This window comes from Schistocerca piceifrons, chromosome 4, assembly GCF_021461385.2.
Source record: "Schistocerca piceifrons isolate TAMUIC-IGC-003096 chromosome 4, iqSchPice1.1, whole genome shotgun sequence".
NCBI lineage: Eukaryota > Metazoa > Arthropoda > Insecta > Orthoptera > Acrididae > Schistocerca > Schistocerca piceifrons.
This window is the reverse complement of record NC_060141.1, coordinates 6,806,212-6,831,512: the sequence shown is the minus strand read 5'-3', so window position 1 is coordinate 6,831,512 and position 25,301 is coordinate 6,806,212. Positions and strand designations below refer to the sequence as shown.

The 25,301-nt window shown below is 44.8% G+C and overlaps 1 protein-coding gene and 1 non-coding gene across 2 annotated transcripts in view; one reads left to right on the top strand and one right to left on the bottom strand.

Annotated features, from left to right (window-relative positions):
- The window catches only part of LOC124795537, a 318,628-nt gene that overhangs the window by 5,846 nt on the left and 287,481 nt on the right, over window positions 1-25,301 (top strand). The window lies entirely within an intron of this gene.
- On the bottom strand, window positions 9,656-9,729 carry Trnat-ugu. Its single transcript has one exon. It is a non-coding gene; the product is annotated as a tRNA-Thr (tRNA).

Here is a 25,301-nt window from a genome sequence, read left to right as displayed (position 1 = left end):
AGCACGAATGGGACTTTCTTTTCGTCGGTTGTGACAATGGATGAGACGTGGATGCCATTTTTCAATCCAGAAACAAAGCGCCAGTCAGCTCAATGGAAGCACACAGATTCACCGCCACCAAAAAAATGTCGGGTAACCGCCAGTGCTGAAAAAATGATGGTGTCCATGTTCTGGGACAGCGAGGGCGTAATCCTTACCCATTGCGTTCCAAAGGGCACTACGGTAACAGGTGCATCCTACGAAAATGTTTTGAAGAACAAATTCCTTCCTGCACTGCAACAAAAACGTCCGGGAAGGGCTGCGCTTGTGCTGTTTCACAGAGACAACGCACCCGCACATCGAGCTAACGTTACGCAACAGTTTCTTCGTGATAACAACTTTGAAGTGATTCCTCATGCTCCCTACTCACCTAACCTGGCTCCTAGTGACTTTTGGCTTTTTCCAACAAGGAAAGACACTCTCCATGGCCGCACATTCACCAGCTGTGCTGCTATTGCCTCAGCGATTTTCCAGTGGTCAAAACAGACTCCTCAAGAAGCCTTCGCCGCTGCCGTGGAATCATGGCGTCAGCGTTGTGAAAAATGTGTACGTCTGCAGGGCGATTACGTCGAGAAGTAACGCCAGTTTCATCGATTTCGGGTGAGTAGTTAATTAGAAAAAAAAATCGGAGGCCTTAGAACTTGAATGCACCTCGTACATAGTTTATAGTATCATAGTTTCTTTTTAGTTTACTTTAATATTATTATCATATTCGGGCGCCTCATACAAGTGTACCTCAGTAGACTCCTTTCAAACTTTAGAAAATAATTTGGTTTCGTGACCAAAACGTAATCGACTTCTTTTATTTTTACCTCTCGTGAAACAGCACTTTACCACTGCTGTAGAGTGACTTTGTTGACGGGGCCACAAGCCCACGTCTCCTTGCACCGGCTCATCGCTATCAAAGTCAAGTGCTAGTAGCCGTTCTTTGTTTAAGTGATGCAGTAAAGAAATACAATGAAAATCGGATGGGGACTAGTCGGGACTGTACGGAGGGTGAACGGTGGCAGTGAAGAATCGAAGGCATCAGATTGCTGTAGATCTCACTCCGATTGTTTGTGGTGTGACACTGCCACGCTGAAGGAGTGGGTGCTGTGTGTGTGGGCGGACTTTTCAAATCCACGATTTCTGTCTTCCGAGCTGTTTCTCATGCACCGACATCTGTACGTCGCACACCGCCGTGTAACAGGTTGTAATTCGGAGTCCTCTAGCCGCAGAGAGTTGCAATTTGCGTCAGCGAAACGGAAAAGTCTGCCGAGTCATATGCATGACAAGCAGTACCTCAACCGATATTGAGAAAAGTACTAAAAATTCGGGGGCAGTAATTTGGAGCATGCCCTGGGACGTGACGTACCAAATGGCGCAGGCCTACAACCCAGGCGTTTGATGGGAGTGAGAGAGCCAGGTGCATGGCCATCTCGTTTCCATTGGCTGACCGCTCTTGAGTTTTACACATTTACTGCCTGATAAACACGGTACTAACTGGTTATTCATTTTGACAATTTTCTGTTAGCAAGGAGCTGTGCTTGTAGAGTAATATCGAAAAGATTTCATTTCCATCTGTTCGTAGAAAAACCTTCGAAATTATGATACACTTGTACAAAGAAATACGCATAACGTACAGATGTATAACTAACTACAGCACCGACGTTAAGAAATGCAGTGTGCAAAACACAGATTCTCTGTAATGTGTGCTTCTGAACGCTCGGCGCAGCTGCTTCCGGAGTCTACAACGCGATTTTGAAACGTCTCTGAACAAACGCCCCTACATGGCTCTGTAGACGACTGTTGTTTTCGCTTACAGCCGTTTGCGCTTCGCATTTGAAACCTGTCACATGTGCCGCCGGGTATCAGGGGTTTCATGAAGTTGACTCGACTATAGCGGCGTCTTTAAAGAATGCACTACTGGACATAAAAATTGCTACACCAAGAAGAAATGCAGATGATAAACGGGTATTCATTGGACAAATATATTATACTAGAACGGACATGTTATTACATTTTCACGCAATTTGGGTGCATAGATCCCAGAAAAACCACCTGTGGCCGTAATAACGGCCTTGATACGCCTGGGCATTGAGTCAAACAGATCATGGATCGTGTGTACAGGTACAGCTGCCCATGCAGCTTCAACACGACACCACAGTTCATCAAGAGTAGTGACTGGCGTATTGTGACGTGCCAGTTGCTCGGCCACCATTGACCAGACGTTTTCAATTCGTGAGAGATCTGGAGAATGTCCTGGTCAGGGCAGCAGTCGAACATTTTCTTTATCCAGAAAGGCCCGTACAGGACCTGCAACATGCGGTCGTGCATTATCCTGCTGAAATGTAGAATTTCGCGGGGATCGAATGAAGGGTAGAGTCACGGGTCGTAACACGTCTGAAATGTAACGTCCACTGTTCAAAGTGCCGTCACTGCAAATAAGAGGTGACCGAGACGTGTAACCGATGGCACCCCATACCATCACGCCGTGTGATACGCCAGTATGGCGATGACGAATACACGCTGCCAATGAGCGTTCACCGCGATGTCGTCAAACACGGATCCGACCATCATGATGCTGTAAACAGAACCTGGATTCATCTGAAAAAATGATGTTTTGCCATTCGTGCACTCAGGTTCGTCGTTGAGTACACCATCGCAGGCGCTCCTGTCTGTGATGCCCCGTTAAGGGTAACCGCAGCCATGGTCTCGGAGCTGATTGTCCATGCTGCTGCAAACGTCGTCGAACTGTTCGTGCAGATGGTTGTTGTCTTGCAAACGTCCCAATCTGTTGACTGAGGGATCGAGACGTGGCTGCACGACCCGTTACAGCCGTGCGGATAAGATGCCTGTCATCTCGACTGCTAGTGATACGAGGCCGATCGGATCCAGCACGGCGTTCCGTATTACCCTCCTGAACCCACCGATTCGATATTCTGCTAACAGTCATTGGATCTCGACCAACGCGAGAAGCAATGTCGCGATACGATAAACGGCCATCGCGATAGGCTACAATCCGACCTTTATCAATGTCGGAAACGTGATGGTACGCATTTCTGCTCCTTACACGAGGCATCACAGCAACGTTTCACCAGGCAACGCCGGTCAATTGTTGTTTGTGTATGAGAAATCGGTTGGAAACTTTCCTCATGTCAGCACGTTGTAGGTGTCGCCACCGGCGCCAACCTTGTGTGAATACTCTGAAAAGCTAATCATTTGGATATCACAGCATCTTCTTCCTGTCGGTTAAATTTCGCGTCTGTAGCACGTGATCTTCGTGGTGCAGCAATTTTAATGGCCAGTAGTGTAAATGTGTAAAAAAGTGCACGGGTGAAGCAGCATTTTTTCACGCACCTCAGTGTTTATGACGTCATACCTCTTTAAGCATGTGTCGTATAGTGATGTGTTTGTGTTGGTACATTTTCATGCATCAGATTGTTGGCAATGCCCACGTAAAGAAAATCGAACAACAGAGAGAGGAATTCCACTACGAACTTCCAATGCAGCAGATTCTCGATACATGCAGGCTCAGTTGCTCCACTAGACCATGTCGGAGAAGCCCCGTGTATAACTTGCAAATCGTGATTCTGGAGCATCCGCTCCGAAATACATGTAGCAAATGGTACCTAAGATACAATCGACAGACTTTTACTCATGAAAAATTACACATTCGTGTTTGCATCGGTCAAACAATGAAGCACACAATTCTACCACACGCCTAGAGTCTTAGTGAGACGTTGTGATGCATCGTTTACAAAGACGCTCTTTTGTAACAGGACTGCCAGCGCGCGTTCGAGTCCCATTCCAGTGGACAGATACAACTCACAACAAACGCATAACACAGAATATTATACCACAAAGAGGGAAAATACGCAATTCTATTTTACACCGAAGAGCCAATGAAAGCAGTACACCTGGCTAGTATCGTGTAGATCCCCCGCGAGCACGCAGAAATGCCGCAACATGATGCGGCATGGACTCGACTAATGTCTGAAGTAGTGCTGGAGGCAAATGACACCATGAATCCTGCAGGGCTGTACATAAATCCGTATAAGTACGATGGGCGGAGATCTGTTCTGAACAGCACGTTGCGAGACATCCAATATACGCTCAATAACGTTCATTTGTGGGGAGATTGGTGGCCAGCGGAAGTGTGTAAACTCAGAAGAGTGTTCCTGGAGCCACTCTGTACCAATTCTGGACGTGCGCGGTGTTGCATTGTCCTGCTGCAATTGCCCAAGTCCGTCCCAATGGACGATGCACATGAATGGGTGCAGGCGATTGGACAGGAGGCTTACGTACAAGTCACCTGTCACAGTCGTATCTGGACGTATCAGGGGTCCCATATCACTCCAACTGCACACGCCCCACACCATACAGAGCCTCCACCAGCTTCAGCAGTCCCCTGCTGACACGCAGAGTCCATAGATTCATGAAGTTGTCTCCATACCCTTACACGTCCATCTGCTCGATACAATTTCAAAAGATGCTCGTCCGACCAGGCTCCGAAAGCCCACATCGATGACGTTTCGTTGAATGCTTCCCTTTCTGACACTTGTTGATGGCCCCCAGCATTGAAATCTGCTGCAATTTGCGGAAGGTTGTACTTCTCTCACGTTGAAGGATTCTCTTCAGCCGTCGTTGCTCCCGTTTTTGCAGGAAGTTTTTCCGGCCGCACCGATGTCCGAGATTTGATGTTTTACCGGATTCCCGATATTCACGCTTCACTTGTGAAATGGTGGTACTGAAAAATCCCAACTTCATCGCTACCTCGGAGATGCTGTATCCCTTCGCTCGTGCGCCGACTATAAAAGCACGTTCAGACCCACTTAAATCTTGATAACCTGCCATTGTAGCAGCAGTAACCGATCTAACAACTGCGCCAGACCCTTGTAGTCTTATATAGGTGTTGCCGACCACAACGCCCTATTCTGCCTGTTTTCATATATTTCTGTATTTGAATACGCATGCCTATACCAGTTACTTTTTCGTTTCAGTGTAATATTAAGTAGCGTGCTCTACTAGGTTTCCTGCTGCTTCCAGTTAGCGAATCTGCCTTGTTTTTGTAACAGTAGTGAAAAACTTCTTGTGCCGAAATCTGTCAGAGAAAGTCAATACGAATATGGCGTGACTGCTGAGAATCTGTTATGGACAAGAACTTGAATTTGGGATTTCCTGATTTTCAAAAGCAGCAATTCAGCAGCCCGACCATGCTGCCAGTACTGACCCAGTCAATGCCGAACACTACAGCCAGAAGTGGGCCAGTGGCGGATATGGGAACAACACTTGTGTGGGAACGGACCTCGGCTTACCCTGCCGCGAGGCGTATACATCAATAGCATCAGATTCGCTGAAATGAACCTATTAATGATGTGAATGAAATCAGTGAACATGCACTAACATTAACCTGCCAGAGATGCTATAACCAGAACGTCGTGAACATCTCGTAACTTTCGGAAATTCTTGCTAGACCTGGATTCGAATCCGAATGTGTCATGCCATTTGCGTGCCGTCACCTTCATCATTAGGCTATATGACCTCATGTCTGGGAGTGACTCAAATGACTGTTACGAAAATCATTGAGTCTCATTGCGTCTTAATCGCAAAATGTAATGTATTGCCCATATACGTGGTGTCCCTCTGAAGAGCCGATAGGAGCATTTTCTCTGGTGTTTCCGCAGATATTTGCAGTTTCGTTTTTGGAATGTATAGCTGGTGTCAGCGCAAACAAATGCTGCTCATCAAGTCTTTAATACGACGGCCAGCGTCGACTGAATGCGTCAATCTGTTTTCCGTTTCAGACAAAATGCTTTTTAAATCGAAATTTTATTTTCCATTCGATAGAGCGCTGCCAGATTATTCTAATATAGTAACAGGAACAGTAAAACACGAAGAATGGTCGGTACTCCAGTAGCGACCGAGCAGCGCGCTTCTGCACGGCGGTAACATTCAGCGCGGACCAGGGAGGTGGTGTCGCCTCTGGAGTGTGTGTCATTCCCCGTGCTTTACTGTCCCTGTGAATACATATCTAGGGTTACCATACGCCTCGGATTTCACGGACAGTCCGCGATTTTAGGGTAAATTAAAACGTCCGGGCCGAAAAGGCAAATGTCCGCGATATTTGCTGGATTTGAAGTCAACTTCCGGTAATTTCAAAAATTGCTGTCAAAGAAGCATCAATATGTTATCTCTTTGCCTTCACATTATATCAAATCCAAACAGGACAGAACAGCTTTCGAGATAAGGAAACTACGGGCAGTGAGGTTCAGGCGTACGGTACATCCTCTTCGATTTGCGAGATTGCGAGTTGTCGATACAGTGGGCGTTCAGTCATCTCTGGCAATGAAGAATATTATCCTTTTTGATTAGCTTGTTGAATGAGATTTTCACTCTGCAGCGGAGTGTGCGCTGATATGAAACTTCCTGGCAGATTAAAACTGTGTGCCCGACCGAGACTCGAACTCGGGAAGGTAGGAGACGAGGTACTGGCAGAAGTAAAGCTGTGAGTACAGGGCGTGAGTCGTGCTTCGGTAGCTCAGTTGGTAGAGCACTTGCCCGCGAAAGGTAAAGGTCCCGAGTTCGAGTCTCGGTCGGGCACACAGTTTTAATCTGCCAGGAAGTTTCAGTTTGTTGAATGTTCGCACGGTTTGTTGTGCTTGCGATTTCGTTGTGTTATATTGTATTAAATAGTTGTTATTATTTGCCTGGTGGTTTAATAATGTCGGCTAGACGGAAGGTTAAGTACAGGGAGGAATATACTGAACAGTTTCCAAGTATAAAGCGAGGAAGAACTGAATACGAAGCTTTCTGCAAAATTTGCGGGTGAGTAACATTACGATTATACACAGACCCATTGAAATCGTTGTTTTCCTAGAAAAATTATTCTATTATACGTTTTTCCTCTTCACAGTTCCTACATTTCAATCAGTAATGGAGGTAGACGTGATATAAACGACCACGTGCAATCGAAAAAGCATAAGACGGCAGTGGGTTCATCATCTTCCAAACAGCTCACCAGCTTTTTCAAAACACAGACACAAGGTAATAAAGTAGCTGCAGCAGAAGCTGCATTTGCATTTCACTGTGTCGAGCACCATCATTCATACAACTCAAGTTCTTGCACATCAAAAATTATCTCTCACGTTTTTAGTGACTCGAAAGTTGCAGTAAACTTCTCCAGCGGCAAAACTAAAACAGAAGCCATCGTTAATAAAGTGATATCACCGTTCATTGAAGACAGAACAAGGAACAGTCTATCGAAGGCCAATTATGTTAGTATTAGCACTGATGCTAGCAACCACAAGTATTTGAAAATATTTCTTGTTCTTGTGCAGTATTTTGATTATGACGAAGGTGTCCAAAGTAGAAGTCTAGTGCGGTATCTATTTTAGCGATATGTTACATATCGCTAAAATAGATACCGCACTAGACTAATTTGGGGCGGCACTATCGAATGGGCACGTGGAAGTCCACATTAAAAAATGATTTTGTTTATAATGGGAAACAAACCTACGCTTTCCATGGACGCCTGGACGCGCATGAAAGAGTGATGATCAGTATTTCTTTGGAATGACTCCACTTACTCGTTGCAAAAACAGAACTGCTGGCATCTGCCGAAACAGCAGAGAAATTACGCCTGACGATTCGTACGAGGAAAACACGGCGAATGCCAGAATCCGATTTCAGAAATGGTTCAAATGGCTCTGAGCACTATGGGACTTCTGAGGTCATCAGTCCCCTAGAACCTAGAACTACTTAAACCTAACTAACCTAAGAACATCACACACATCCATGCCCGAATGTAGCGCCTAGAACCGCTCGGCCACTTCGACCGGCCAGAATACGATTTCCCAGAAACTTCGCTCAGTGGGAGAGGAGTCAAAATAAGGGATCACGTGTATCGCTGACTCGTAGGTACTGGGTCGTTTCTGCTAAACCGTTGGTCAAAGTAAAAAAAAATTCATACGGGGTAGCCGCGCGGTCAGGGGTTCCTTACCACGGTTAGCGCGACTGCCCCCGTTCGAGGTTCGAGTCCTCCCTCGGGCATGGGTGTGTGTTTGTGTTGTCCTTAGCGTAAGTTAGTTTAAGTTAGATTGAGTAGTGTGTAAGCCTAGGGACCGATGAGCTCAGCAGTCTGGTCCCACAGGAACCCACCACCACCATTTTAATTCGGCCGAAACGCTGGCGCTCACATTATTGCGCCCCGTGTTTGAAACCCGATTATTCTTTTTATTTATTTTGTTTTTGCATTTACCTTTCCAAGTACGTAGAAGGTAACTATACAGATGTTCAAAGATTGGGGATGCAAAGATGCTGCATTAACTGTAACATTACGGCTGGGTTTCCTACTGTCTGTCATGCATTTATTATACAATATATGTGTGTGTGGTAAAAGTATTTTCAGGAGTCACAATCTTTTTGAATTCTCATATTCTTGTATTTCATTCTTATATCAGTTCTTATGTTAATTATTACATTTTATTCTTATGTTTATTCTTTAGGAAGATGCGTTGCGTTGCCTTGAATGGTTGAAACATTCGAAACCTAGAAATTTAGAACACCACGAACATCATGCGAAGTCAGATTTGCCACAGTGACGATTCTTCGTATCAGTCTCACTCGGGAAAGAAACGTCGTTAACATTGTTAACATTGCTGAAGATTTCACACGTTGGAAATTGTTTCGCGGCAGACCACGAATAACGGTTCAGTTTACCGGAAAGTGTCGTTTTCAGTTGATTATAAATCAAGATACACTACAGGAATTCCTCCAAAAACGATTTCAAATAATTCTCTCATTAATAAATTGTTGGTGGCGTACAGCTACCAGCCACGTTACTTCATTTAAAAAGCACCGTTACCAGTTTCGAATTTTTCGCAGTTCATCATCAGACTGTGTCTCCATGCTTTCATCAAAAGAAATTATACATTGGGTTTCTGTAAGTTTCCGTGAAATGTCCGTCTGGCGCATTTATTTTTCCTGTTTTCTTGCGATGAAATACATTCTCAAGGATGGTTGTGCTTTGAAGTCACAAACGTTGCACTGTATTGTAAACCACTTTTCTTCGGTCACAAAAGGATTTTTCGATGTGCAACACTAGTAAACTGCGTATTTGTTTTCGTATGTTGGAAATCAAAAACATGTGGTGTACATCGAAAATTCGTTTTGTGGCCAAACGAAAGTGGTTTAGAATGCAGTGCGACGCTTGTGACAATGAAAATAAAAACATCCTTGAACATGCATTTCATTGCAAGAAAACTGCAAAAACAAATGCGTCAGGTGGACATGTCACGGCAACTAACAGGAAACCAATGTATTTTGATAAAAGCATGGAAAAACCGTCTGATGATGAGATGTGTAAACTTCAAACCCGGTAACGGTACTTTTGAAATAAAGTAACCGAAATAAATTTGTGACTGGTTCCTATAAACCATCACATCAACAATTTATTTCCTTTAACAGCAGCGGTCTCCAACCATGACCTTATTTATATGAAGATAGTAACTGTTCTCGAAGGAACAGCTACCATTGATAACCGTGCAGCTTCTCGAGAATAAATGATAATTAATTGGAACCCTCAGGTGCCGTCACGTGTTGTTGGTATACCTCGATGGGGACAGCTGAAAATGTGTGCCCCGACCGGGACTCGAACCCGGGACCTCCTGCTTACATGGCAGACGCTCTATCCAGCTGAGCCACCGAGGACACAGATGAATAGCGCGACTGCAGGGAGATATCCCTTGCACGCTTCCCATGAGACCCACATTCCAAACTGTCCACAATTCTACATATGTAATGTACCTAATAGATACTTGCCCATCCACTCATTACTCGCGCACACTTTGGCGATTCCCGAGTTACGGCAACCTGTGCGCATTCCTGTAAGCAGGAGATCCCGGGTTTGAGTCCCGGTCGGGGCACACATTTTCAGCTGTCCCCTTCGAGGTATGTCAACAACACCTGTCGGCAGCTGAGGGTTTCAATAAATTATCATTCATGACCCTATTTAACAAAATCGTAATTCTGTCATTTATTTATTGTCTTTTTTAAGCCATTCGTCAGACATACAATTAGTAGACGAATAGCGACAACGTTATTTCATTATGCACTGAAAAACAAGCGTATAGTAAACTTCTTCGGTAATAGGTAGCTAAATGATAACTAAAATGAAATTAATAAACGGATTTCGAAAACGGGCTGCAAAAATGTGAAGTCGCGGCCCTAGCCACTTTGCCAGTGCTTCGGCTGAACCGTATACTCGTTTACTTGCCATAAGATGGACAAAGTACCTCGAAAACATTGACCGCTCGTTTTTCAGAAACGTTCACATATTCCGATCCCTCTTAGCTGGTTTCGGGTTACTGCACCTCCTCTGTTCTCCGCGTTAGGAGAGACACCCTTCACAGGTGAAGATACTGATTATTGTACTAGCGAACTATTGGCAACGGACCAGTGGAAAAAGTAAAACTGCAAAACAACTGACCAGAATCTCGTAAAGTGGGAATGAGCATACAAACATGTAGGGGGCGCAGACGCCAGCTAGAGATTACTTGAACGGAGCTCGAAGAAACATGATACATCTACGGAAGAAGTATCTCACAGTGTATTTGTTCGACCTATTGTTGACCATTACTGGGCAGACCGGGACCTTCACAGTCGGCAACGGCGCGGCGCTCTTGTACAGCTGAAGCCTCCACCAAAACGCCTGTGTCGCAGAGCGTGCAAGCTACAAGTAGCGAGTCTGCAAACGATCGTGTTAATAGGTTACGCCAGCACGACAAATTATTCGGCAAGTCAACTGTTATTAAAAACACAGTGGGTTACAGAATTACGCTTAAATTGCAACAGAAGGAGCGCTTTATTTTCGCCCCTTTTGTGCGTCTTTTTTTTCTCTCTTTCCATTTACCACGTTGAAACTAGCTTCATTTTCCATACAAAGCGGGTATTCACAACTTCAACTCACTAATATGTTAATGCAGTTGCGATTACGACAGTATCCTGAAGCGGTCTACAATGGACCAAACAGCTGAGGGAAAGGAAGGTCAATAGCTGAAGAAAACCTCACGCTCGGTGTAACAATAGAAGTGATATTTCTTTATGTTGTTACAAACCCGTATTAATTCATTTCACCAGCTATCGGCGGCTCTTCAAACAGTTTCGTGGAAAAAAATCTGTTGTCACTCGTGTAATGAAGCAGATAACAAAGTTTTGCAAGACGTGTGCCAAATACTCTGCTTTGCATGCTATCACTTGCCTAAAATTCGTTTCAGTATCTCGAACCGGGTATGAGATAAGAGGGATGTTGTGAATATTTCACTTCCACTCTATCATGCCCGTACACGATCGGAAGTTACTGAATGATTGAAGTACGCTTATAATCCGTGTGCTCGAGATTGGCTGTAGACACAGATCTCATCTTAAGTTTAAAGAAAAATTCAGTGTGTTAGCTCCATTTCATACGCAGCAATCTGTGATCTAACACGTACTAAACGCATATTCTTAGCGAGCCCAATTTTTCATTGCAAACTATTTGAATTTCACATAGTACCGTATATGTATAAATATCACAATAACTATGATAGTCAACGATATGATACGTAGTTCTTTATGAAGTTGGCGAATGATGCTTTGAGGTATGTGAGAATCAATTTTAAGGCGATAGTTTCTTCAGAATCGGTTGAGAAAATTTACAGTGCAGCCGATGTTCTCACGCCTCTGTTCGCACAGTTTAGCCGAGGCAGGCGGACAACGCTTTTCGTTCGTAAGGGACAAGGCTCAGGGCTCAGTACGCTGCAGGCGAATGGGGCAGCCGCCCCTTTGGAACAGCTGGGTGGACTCGCCAAGCACGGAGAACGAGAATGCATTTCTGCGCACGGGCCAGGTAATCTTCAGCCAGCTGTACCAGGTCAACACAAGAAGTAGGGAAAATCTAAAGAAGACTGGTGCATTTGATCACGGGCCATTTAGTTAGCTCGGGATCATTTCGGATATGCTCAACAATTTGCGCTGGCAGACACTACAAGAGCTTTTTACCTTTACGTTTCCGTGAGTGTACGTTTCCATAGTAGACAACAATCGTATTACTTCCAGCCGTATACATATCGACCACGACCACGAAGGTGGATCCCGTGCGGGGGAGACATGTTACTTAAAGTCGCTTGCCCGCTGTCGGCGGATAAATACTGCAGTGGCTGTGTTATTCGGAACTACGATGCAGTATTCCTCCGGACATACATGTATGTACTCGTCTACATCTACATCTACATCCATACTCGCAAACCACCTGACGGTGTGTGGCGGAGGATACTTTGAATCCCTCTATCTGTTCTCCCTTCTATTCCAGTCTCGTATTGTTCGTGGAAAGAAGGATTGTCGGTATGCCTCTGTGTGGGCTCTAATCTCTCTGATTTTATCCTCATGGTCTCTTCGCGAGATATACGTACGAGGGAGGAATATACTGCTTGACTCTTCGGTGAAGGTATGTTCTCGAAACTTTAACAAAATCCCGTACCGAGCTACTGAGCGTCTCTCCTGCAGAGTCTTCCACTGGAGTTTATCATCTCCGTAACGCTTTCGCGATTACTAAATGATCATGTATCGAAGCGCGCCGCTCTCTTCTGTCAATCCTATCTGGTACGGATCCCACACTGCTGAGCAGTATTCAAGCAGTGGGCGAACAAGCGTACTGTAACCTACTTCCTTTGTTTTCGGATTGCACTTCCTTAAGATTCTTCCAATGAATCTCAGTCTGGCATCTGCTTTACCGACGATCAACATTATATGATCATTCCATTTTAAATCACTCCTAATGCGTACTCCCAGATAATTTATGGAATTAACTGCTTCCAGTTGCTGACCTGCTATATTGTAGCTAAATGACTCGTGTGTCCAAAGGAACAGGAACTGCGGCAACTACAGCCGTTATGAAAGACGTGAAACGTATTCGCAGTTCTGGATATGGACTGTCATCAGCTGTGTAACACTCGCAACTGCGAATACGTTCCACGTGTTTGTTAACGGCTGCAGTCGCCGCAGTGCCTGTTGCTTCGGGCATCCGTGCACATCCAAAGGAACTTCGCATCGTATGCAGATTAAGACAGGCACTGCAATATCGTACTTTCTACGTGTCTGACAGTCTGAGTAATGAAGATCGTTTTCTACCTGCTTGGATAGCAGCGCGCGTTTGCACACCGTTTCCGGGATTCGGGGAGGCACGGGATCAGTGCGCCAGGTGGGTAAACGACGAGGGCCGGCTGGCCTGGTTGTGGTTTGTGGGGTGTTTCGCACATCGAACTAGGTGAATACTGTGGAAATAAGTCAAAAGCCACGGTCTCTTAAACACTGTTTACTAGACCATGGGAGCAGTTGTTTTTTAATTTTTATTTCTGCGACAATGATTTTATATCTGCTGGTCTGCCTCATGTAGCATTATATCCAAATGATCTATGCTTGTTAAGCCACATTCAGGTATGTAGTGTTGTACTAATAGTACTGTGTATAGAGTAACTCATGTAAGCTCTCCCTCAAACCTGTCACGTTATATCTTCACACATCCGATGACGGCACCTTTAGTGTGTTGAAACCGGTCCTCTAGTAAACAGTGCTTAAGCGATCTTGGCTTCTGAATTACTTATATAACAGAGTGATCGCCCCATAACACACTCTGTGTTCACTGCAAAATAGGTGAATACTGGTGTCGTACCCATACAGCTAAGTTCTTTGGCCGTAACCTACATGTTTCTGTATCAGCAACATCTTTATACCTGCTACGTCTAAGTTCTTTGACCACAGCCCACATGTTTGTATGTAAATACAGTGTATTTCACGAGCGCACATGGTAATAGTGAAATATGCAGCTGAACTTTATAAAACTGAAATATGGACGTGAAAATGATAATAAGTGTGTAACTAAGTGGAAAAACTGCCACCACAGCTTAACTATAATAACGAAGCTTCATCTTTATGTAAGTACAGATATATTTTTTACAAATGCTGCCTTGCCACTTACAATTGTCCCACTTATACCTGTTTAGTTAGCGGCAAATAATTTTTTTGTGTTTAATTTGTGATCTCCAGCAATATAAACAGGTACGTGAATGTATAAACACCTGAGGATGGGCGCAAGCCCGAAACCGTTAGTGTGACAAATAAATAACCTTTTATTGCGACTGGTAGCGGAAATTTTTCTACCCCGTGTGATGGATTATTACGTCGAATAGGTAGTATGGTCCTTCCAGTTCAAGTCGTCATCAATATGTAAAACAACGTATCTGTTTAAGTCGCCATCAATATGTAAAACAACGTATCTGGAGCACTCTGCCGTCTTTACTGACTCCTGTTCATATGTACAGGGTGACAATTATTGTACTATGAAGAAAACGTAAATTAGTTACAAACTAGGGCGTGCAGCCACTGTATTCAGCATGTGAACGTCACTACAGATATTCAGAATTAGGTTATCACTTGTTCGATATGCCTGCCATCATTGGCGATGATGTGGCGCAGACGAATAGGGAAATTCTGCAGGAGCCGCTGAAGTGTCGGAACATCGATGCTGTCGATGACCTTCTTAACGGCTATTTGCAGCTCAGCAATGGTGTCGGGGTTATTGCTGTACACCTTTTTAATATAGCCCCTCAGAAAGGAGTGGCATGTGTTCAGATCCGGAGAATATGGCGGCGAATCGGCGTCCATGCCAATAGCTTCTGGGTATCCCACAGACAGAGTGAGGTCCCCAAATTGCTCTTCCGGGACATCAAACACTGTCTTGCTTCGACGGGATCGAGCTCCGTCTTGCATTAACCACATTTTGTCGAAATCTAGGTCGCTTTGTATAACTGGGATGAAATCATCTTCCAAAACCTTCACGTACCTTTCGGTAGTCACTGTGCCTTGAAGAAATATCACACCGACTATTCCATGACTGGACACTGCACACTACACAGTCACCCGTTGAACTTGAAGATACTTCTAGACCACGAAATGCGGATCCTCAGCCCCTCAAATGCGCCAATTTTTCTGTAACGTCCCCGCCGCGGTGGCCGAGTGGTTCTAGGCGCTTCAGTCCCTAACTACGAAGCTGCTACGGTCGCAGTTTCGAATCCTGCCTCGGGCATGGATGTGTTTAATGTCCTTCGGTTAGTTAGGTTTGAGTAGTTGTAAGTCTAGGGGACTAATGACCTCAGATATTAAGTCTCATAGTGCTTAGAGAGGATACCCGTGGTCTAGGGGTAGTGCCTTTGATTCATAATCAAAACGTCTTCTGTCCCGGGTTCGATCCCCGCCACTGCCCAAATTTTGATAAATAATCAGCATTGGCGGCCGAAGACTTCCGGCAAAAGAAGTCAGCCTCATTCTGCCAACGGCCTTGTCAAAGAGGGCGGAGGAGCGGATAGAGGTTCAGGGCACTCTCTTGTCCTAGGGGTGGGAAATTGCCCCTAAAGGCGGTAGAATCAGCAATGATCAACGACATGAGGATGCAGAAGGCAATGGAAACCACTGCGTTAAATACACGTAACGTGTATCCACAGGACATGTGGCCTGTAATTGAAGAAGTGACATGATGATCTCTCCATTGGCAAAAGATTCCGGAATAGTCCCCCATTCGGATCTCCGGGAGGGGACTGCCAAGGGGGAGGTTACCATGAGAAAAAGATTGAATAATCAACGAAAGGATAACGTTCTACGAGTCGGGGCGTGGAATGTCAGAAGCTAGAACGTGGTAGGGAAACTAGAAAATCTGAAAAGGGAAATGCAAAGGCTCAATCTAGATATAATAGGGGTCACTGAAGTGAAGTGGAAGGAAGACAAGGATTTCTGGTTAGATGAGTATCGGGTAATATCAACAGCAGCAGAATATGGTATAACAGGTATACGATTCGTTATGAGTAGGAAGATAGGGCAGAGGGTGTGTTACTGTGAACAGTTCAGTGACCGGGTTGTTCTAATCAGAATCGACAGCAGACCAACACCGACAACGATAGTTCAGGTATACATGCCGACGTCGCAAGCTGAAGATAAACAGATAGAGAAAGTGTATGAAGATATTGAAAGGGTAATGCAGTATGTAAAGGGGGACGAAAATCTAATAGTCATGGGCGACTGGAATGCAGTTGTAGGGGAAGGAATAGAAGAAAAGGTTACAGGAGAATATGGGCTTGGGACGAGGAATGAAAGAGGAGAAAGACTAATTGAGTTATGTAACAAGTTTCAGCTAGTAATAGCGAATACCCTGTTCAAGAGTCACAAGAGGAGGAGGTATACTTGGAAAAGGCCGGGAGATACGGGAAGATTTCAATTAGATTACATCATGGTCAGACAGAGATACCGAAATCAGATACTGGATTGTAAGGCGTACCCAGGAGCAGATACAGACTCAGATCACAATATAGTAGTGATGAAGAGTAGGCTGAAGTTCAAGAAATTAGTCAGGAAGAATCAATACGCAAAGAAGTGGGTTACGGAAGTACTAAGGAATGCCGAGATACGTTTGAAGTTCTCTAACACTATAGATACAGCAATAAGGAATAGCGCAGTAGGCCGTACAGTTGAAGAGGAATGGACATCTCTAAAAAGGGCCATCACAGAAGTTGGGAAGGAAAACATAGGTACAAAGAAGGTAGCTGCGAAGAAACCATGGGTAACAGAAGAAATACTTCAGTTGGTTGATGAAAGGAGGAAGTACAAACACGTTCCGGGAAAATCAGGAATACAGAAATATAAGTCGTTGAGGAATGAAATAAATAGGAAGTGCAGGGAAGCTAAGACGAAATGGGTGCAGGAAAAATGTGAAGACATCGAAAAAGATATGATTGTCGGAAGGACAGACTCAGCGTACAGGAAAGTCAAAACAACCTTTGGTAACATTAAAAGCAACGGTGGTAATATCAAGAGTGCAACGGGAATTCCACTATTAAATGCAAAGGAGAGAGCAGATAGGTGGAAAGAATACATTGAAAGCCTCTATGAGGGTGAAGATTTATCTGATGTGATAGAAGAAAAAACAGGAGTCGATTTAGAAGAAATAGGGGATCCAGTATTAGAATCGGAATTTAAAAGAGCTTTGGAGGACTTACGGTCAAATAAGGCAGAAGGGATAGATAACATTCCATCAGAACTTCTAAAATCATTGGGGGAAGTGGCAACAAAACGACTATTCACGTTGGTGTGTAGAATATATGAGTCTGGCGATATACCATCTGACTTTCGGAAAAGCATCATCCACACAATTCCGAAGACGGCAAGAGCTGACAAGTGCGAGAATTATCGCACAATCAGCTTAACAGCTCATGCATCGAAGCTGCTTACAAGAATAATATACAGAAGAATGGAAAAGAAAATTGAGAATGCGCTAGGTGACGATCAGTTTGGCTTTATGAAAAGTAAAGGGACGAGAGAGGCAATTCTGACTTTACGGCTAATAGTGGAAGCAAGGCTAAAGAAAAATCAAGACACTTTCATAGGATTTGTCGACCTGGAAAAAGCGTTCGACAATATAAAATGGCGCAAGCTATTCCAGATTCTGAAAAAAGTAGGGGTAAGCTATAGGGAGAGACGGGCCATATACAATATGTACAACATCCAAGAGGGAATAATAAGAGTGGACGATCAAGAACGAAGTGCTCGTATTTAGAAGGGTGTAAGACAAAGCTGTAGCCTTTCGCCACTACTCTTCAATCTGTACATCGAGGAAGCAATGATGGAAATAAAAGATAGGTTAAGGAGTGGAATGAAAAAACAAGGTGAAAGGATAGCAATGATACGATTCGCTGATGACATTTCTATCCTGAGTGAAAGTGAAGAAGAATTAAATGATCTGCTGAACGGAATGAACAGTCTAATGAGTACACAGTATGGTTTGAGAGTAAATCGGTGAAAGACGAAGGTAATGAGAAGTAGTAGAAATGAGAACAGCGAGAAACTTAACATCAGGATTGATGGTCACGAAGTCAATGAAGTTAAGGAATTCTGCTACCTAGGCAGTAAAATAACCAATGACGGACGGAGCAAGGAGGACATCAAAAGCAGACTCGGTATGGTAAAAAAGGCATTTCTGGCCAAGAGAAGTCTACTAATATCAAATACGGACCTTAATTTGAGGAAGGAATTTCTGAGGATGTACGTCTGGAGTACAGCATTGTATGGTAGTGAAACATGGACTGTGGGAAAACCGGAACAGAAGAGAATCGAAGCATTTGAGATGTGGTGCTATAGACGAATGTTGAAAATTAGGTGGACTGATAGGGTAAGGAATGAGGAGGTTCTGCGCAGAATCGGAGAGGAAAGGAATATGTGGAAAACACTGATAAGGAGAAGGGACAGGATGATAGGACATCTGCTAAGACACGAGGGAATGACTTCCATGGTACTAGAGGGAGCTGTAGAGGGCAAAAACTGTAGAGGAAGACAGAGATTGGAATACGTCAAGCAAATAATTGAGGACGTAGGTTGCAAGTGCTACTCTGAGATGAAGAGGTTAGCACAGGAAAGGAATTCGTGGCGGGCCGCATCAAACCAGTCAGTAGACTGATGACCTAAAAAAAAGTGCTTAGAGCCATTTGAACCATTTCAGTTTTGCTGTACCGTGACATTTTCACGTGTAAACGGCCGACAACAACGAGGCGCATGCGGATGCGCATGCTAATTCCCAACACGCCCCGCGGCCAGCAGTGCAGTTTGAACGTCCTAGCACAAACCGTTCAGAAGTTGTGACGTTTTCAGTTCATACAGGTCAATAATTGTTACCGTGTAAATGAATATCTTTCTGTTGTCTGAATTAAGGGAGTGTTCATTTCAAAGAAACGCTTAATAAATCTTTGAGAAACGTCATTAACAATTGCTTCTGTTGCTTCCTCTGTGACGTAATTTATTATGACGCTGGTATCGTCTGCAAAAACTCCATTGGCCTATTGAATACTAAACTGAAGCTCGTTTGCGTATAGTGGGTGGTTATAACTGAAGTACAGCTACTGAGGGACATCCAATGTGGGCTGCGATTATCGGACGTCAGCGAAAGTTGGTAGTATGCTAATGTGTTAACGCAGAACCTATTTACGCTGCATAAAAATGCGTTCGAATTTTGAGCACCAGGTGCAGATCTGATGCTGTAAAGCATCTCATCGCCGTCTTCGGTGCTTATATTGAAAAAAAAATTGTGTAAATGGTGGTTAATAACGAAATCAACATTATAGCGTGCACCTTTCTCAGTTATTGCAACTTTTCTGCTTATGTCCCGTTCCTAATCCGTTACATATGGAAACAATTCTATTTTTGGCTCAGAAGGGGGTAAATTATGCTGCCACAAAAGTCTTTGATCACTTACCTAATAGCTTCAAAAGTCTGACAGATAGCCATATAGCGTTTAAAAGGAAATTAAAAGAATTTCTTAATGGCAACTCCTTCTACTCATTAGATGATTTTTTGGATATAGTAAGTGAGTAATTTCCCCAATCCCCACAAAAAAATTAAAAATATTAAGTGTCATGTAATATTTTGTGTAATGTATTATGTTGTATAGACACCTTTTATTAACCTGACACGTTCCACATCATTACGAAGTGTCGTATTCATGATCTATGTAACAAGTACTAATCTAATCTAACCTAATCTCTGTAATCGCGTCTTTGTTGTACTGACAGAGCAAGATTGGCACCTGTCGGCCAAAATTGGAACTAATTCTTTTCAAGCGTTAACCGATTCCACCTTAAAGCATTAGAATATCTACGAAGTTTCACTGCAATACGATATTTAGAGCCGAAATTTGACCTCTTTAAGTAGCTGCAGTTTGATTATAATCACCTAGCATAAGGAATAACAGTGGACTCAAAATTGAGCCTCGTGGGACTCCGTTTATGGTTTCTCGCCAGTAACTGAATATTGTCTCCACGAACGTTGTTTGAATTATTCCGCACACGTTTTTTGCATTCTGTTTGTTAAGGCTGATTTAATTCAGTTCTTCGTAAAGCTATCAGTTGGATAAAACCTAAGTTTTTCTGAGAGAAGTACATGTTCTATCTGAACACGCTTACCTTACGCAGAAGAAACGGCAGTGTATGATTAGCGACATCCAGTACAATGTAAGTCCCTAGGATGACCTGTTTTACTAATCCAGAAGAAACTTCCCAGTCAGCGAATGTGGGAAGAGGTGCCCCTAGGTGGTGAGGCAGTGATGTCCGCGTACAGTGGTGAGGGGGTGGGGGGAGGGAGGTGAGGGCGGTATAACGGTGCCACCGGGCTGGAGATCCGCAGGACTGACGCAGCTCCAAAAACTGGCAGTGGAAAAAAGGGAAAAAATGGAAGAGAGAGTGGGGGGGGGGGGGGGAGAGGAGGAAGGCATTCCTGGGCCGCAACTTTGAACAAAGAATGCGCGTTTATCGGTGTCTGCAGGGACGGGCCAGCATTCTGAGCGGCGCGGCGGTGGCGCCTCCCGCGGGCGGACGCGTAATTAAATTTCATAGCGCCAGGCGGGCAGCCACCGGAGGCTCTGTCCAGCAGGCACGTCAGGGAGCCGGGGGAGGGGGGGGGGGGGGGTTGGTTTGCAGACCATGCCAGGCCACTACAGTAGGCCACTGGTCTGCTCTGGTGGCGGCTTGGGCTCCCCTGTATCAAGTATCCGCCGCTGTCAGCCGCAGTTTGGCGGATAATCTGCTACCGCCGCCGCCGCCGCACTGCGCCTTCCTTTTTAACGAAGTTTAATTTTCGGCACTGCGCACCATCGGACAGCCGCAGTTTTCATTGTGTAAGAGCTGGGGGGAAAGAAAGTGGAATAAAGCTTATCCGAGACAGCCCACGATAGGAACTCTTTCGAGCCGTACTGAAAGAAATACGTGCTACTAGGACACTTGATGTTTTTTAAATAAATATTGGGGATCCGATATGTCGATAATTAAGGATATATCATTATCGACCGTCAGTACATCAAAAAAGCATCGATATACACTGAAGATCCAACGGAGAGCAGCGCGCTTCGATACATGATCATTTAGTAATCGCGAAAGCGTTACGGAGATGATAGATAAACTCCAGTGGAAGACTCTGCAGGAGAGACGCTCAGTAGCTCGGTACGGGCTTTTGTTGAAGTTTCGAGAACATACCTTCACCGAGGAGTCAAGCAGTATATTGCTCCCTCCTACATATATCTCGCGAAGAGACCATAAGGATAAAATCAGAGAGATTAGAGCCCACACAGAGGCATACCGACAATCCTTCTTTCCACGAACAATACGAGAGTGGAATAGAAGGGAGAACCGATAGAGGTACTCAAGCTGCCCTCCGCCACACACCGTCAGGTGGCTTGCGGAGTATGGATGTAGATGTAGATGTAGAAACTGTTACACTTGTCTAATATCGTGTATGGCTCAATAATGGTTATGTTTGGGAAGTTAGGCGATCAGCGAAAGTGTTCAGACTCAGAAGACTGTTCCTGGAGACACTCAGTAGCAATTCTGGACGTGTGGAGTGTCGCGTTGTCCTGCTCGAATTGTCCAAGTCCGTCGGAAAGGACAATGCACACGAATGCATGGAGGTGATCAGACACGATGCTTACGTACTTGTCACCTGTCAGAATCGTATCCAGACGTATGAGGGATACCATATGACTCCAACTGCACACGCCCCACACCATCAAAGAGCCCCCGCCAGCTTGAACAGTCCCCTGCTGACACGCAGGCTCCATGGACTCATAGTTTGTCTGCATACCTGTCCACGTCCACCCGCCCGATGCAATTGTAAACGAGACTTGTCCGACCAGGCAACATGTTTCCAGTCATCAAGAGCCCAGTGTCGGTGTTGGCGGGCCCAGGCGAGGCATACAGCTTTGTGTTGTGCAGTCATCAAGGGTACACGAGTGGACTTCGGCTCCGAAAGTCCATATCGATGATGTTTCGTTGAATGGTTCGCACGCTGACACTTGTTGACGGCACAGCATTGAAAGCTGCAGCAGTTTACGGAAGCGTTGCACTTCTGTCTCGTTGGCCTCATTCTTGCAGGATCTTTTTTCCGGCCGTAGCGATGTCGGAGATTTGATGTTTTACCGGATTCGGGATATTCACGGTACAGTCGTGCGATGGTCATACGAGAATCGCCACTTTGTCGCTACCTCGGAGATGCTGTGTCCATCGCTCGTGCGCGAACTATAACACGTTCCAGCTCACTTAAAGTGTGATAACGTGCCATTGTAGCAGCAGTAACCGATCTAACAACTGCACCAGACACTTGTCTCATACAAGAGCTGCCGACCACAGCGCCGAATTCTGCTTGTCTACATACCTCTGTATCTGAATACGCACGCATATACCAGTATCTTTGGCCCTTTAGTGTATATACGGGAAAAATATCGACACACCGACCTAAAGAAATATCGGCTGTACATTGTAAACATACTGCCGGTAAGTAGTGATTTATTATTAGATACTCTTTAGAACAACAGGCTAGAAGCCTGCTTACCCTTTTAACCGTTAACGACTATCTCTCCCAGTCAGCTGCAGTTTTTTTGTCGTCTGATATTTGACACGGCCCTGTGAGATGAAGTAGGCTGTTCCATGTACCTTCCTATTGGAGGGCGAGCTACACATGCCAGAAACGTGGCATTGTTGTTCCTATTTATTTCTTATTTTTGGTCCTTGTGAGGTCTCATAGACGTACCAAAGTGTTTGCGTGTCGTGTTTTTGTTGAACATTACGGTTTCTCCCTGGTGAGGAAAACTAGACCTTCTAATCAATGTTTTCTATGCGAGATGAATTTGAATGTTCAACGATGTCTCAGTGAATCGTCGGAAAACTTTGATGACAGTGATAATGACCCTGATGTCGAGTATTTAGTCATCACGACAGAAGGCAACTCAGATGCGGTTGGGAGCTGGTCTTGAGTGGAATGGTACTGAGCCATAATGAATTTATTAACGTTCCTAAAAACAACGACGATTTATTTTTTAAAGCAAACATGGAAGAATAACATTAACTGAAAAGACTAAATTTCAATAACCAACTGATGGTAAACACCTCAAAAGGGCAACAGCATGAAATCACTTCCTTTTTGGAAAGAATGTGAAATGAATTACAGAAATACATTTACATTACAAACAGCAAAACATATGATTGTGTCACAAATATCAATCACCGGCTACGGCCAATAATTATCAACGCAACATTGTCTTCGAAGTAGCCAAAACGACTGACGAAAGTGGTTCAAATTTATGATGACGGAGGCGGTGGCAGAAGGCGACGTGATGTGGCCGAGCGGTTCTAGGCACTTCAGTCCGGTACAGCGCTGCTGCTACGGTCGCAGGTTCGAATCCTGCCTCGGGCGTTGATATGTGTGATGTCCTTAGGTTAGTTAGGTTTAAGTAGTTATAAGTGTAAGGGGCTGATGACCTCAGATGTTAAGTCCCATAGTGCGTAGAGCCATATGAAGGGACGACGACCGTAGCAATAATTCCTCCGTCTCTACTAACATACGACGGCAGTTGCCGCCGCTACCACAGTACTGGAAACATTCATTAAAAATTTCGGTCATCGTACTCAGGCATCTTTAAGAAGATAACAATTTACAAGAGATACAGCCACCTATCCTGCAACACAGAGACAACTCGTTAATTATTTAGTAAAAATTAACAAACTACAAATGCAGAAATTATTCTTTAGCTTTTTTTTTGTAGATGCACAAAATGGTTCAAATGGCTCTGAGCACTATGGGACTTAACATCTGAGGTCATCAGTCCCCTAGAACTTAGAACTACTTAAACCGAACTAACCTAAGGACATCACAAACAAGCTTGGCTAAGGCAGGATTCGAACCTGCGACCGTAGCGGTCGCGCGGTCCCAGACTGTAGTGCCTAGAACTGCTCGGCCATCCCGGCCGGCGTAGATGCACACAATTTAGTAAACAGCTCGAGCTCGTGATAGCAGCCAACAGGTAACTGTAAACAGGCCTCAGAAATAGGGTAGCTCGATTCAACAATTTTCATGGTTCATATATGGTTCATATGGTTCTGAGCACTATGGGACTTAACATCTGTGGTCATCAGTCCCCTAGAACTTAGAACTACTTAAACCTAACTAACCTAAGGACATCACACACATCCATACCCGAGGCAGGATTCGAACCTGCGACCGTAGTGGTCACGCAGTTCTAGACTGAAATGCCTAGAACCGCACGGCCACACCGGCCGGTCAACATTTTTCACTGACTATAAAGAACAGTTCGTTAATCAGAGGAATTACGTGTGCATTCTATGCTCTTAGATTGTAAAATCAGTTTGGAATAGTGACAACCACAAGCACACACACAATGATAGAACTGAACTCAAGTAGTACCAGGCAAAACCTTGATAAATGACACATTTATATACATAACAACGGGCAACCAGGATACGAAGTCAAAATAGCCACCACACGACCAAGCGACGTGCACACTAATAGATGCTCACCGCGATTTCTCGTAAAATCCAGCGGCCATTGACAAACGTTTGCTAAGAGAGCGCCGAGAGATGGGTGTAACGAAGATTACTCGCAGCCGGGAACCCACGGGTATCACACAACAGACGCTACCGCGTCCACCTGCAGAGGTCACACTGGCCTCCAACCCGGCATCACAATGGACACAAACTGCTTGCAGCTTCAGTAGCAAAGGACGCGCCGAATACTGTGCGTTTGTAAGTCCTGCCTAAGTAGCCTTCAAGGAGCAATGTTCACGGCCCCGGCAAACCCGCAGTGAGCAAAGGCACCACTCTTGGCTAGGCAGACGCCTGACCCCAACAGCACGCCCCCTCATTTGCGCGCTTCGCCGCCCGTGTCACACAGTAGTCCTCTCCTCCATCTCACCGCAGCCCTTGACTACCGCCTCCTCCGACCTGCCCTCTGCCGGAGACAGCAGCGCTCCATGCGCTCTTGCGGCCAGAGGGATTCCAGATCGGCAGGAATTACGCGAAATTAAACGCGAGGGCACGGCACAGAAACTGAAAGTCTTGAGCATGCCACAGGTGACGACGATCGACAAGCGTACTTCTTCGGTAAGAACAGAAAGATGTTTTAGATGGAGAAAACAGAAGCTGCTAACTAATGTAAGAACAAGGCAACTCTGCACTGTCTTGCAGCTGCCTGGACTGCAAAAGATTCTCGAAAGTCTTCTAGAAAACTTGCTACCTTGGAGATATGAGCCTCAAATACAGAAGTAATGTTTCGAAAAACGTAAAATATCAGCGTTTTGTTGTCCCTATTTGAAGTGGAAAACAACGTATCTGGGGCAACCGTGTGGTGTTCCGATTACGTTGGAGAATTGT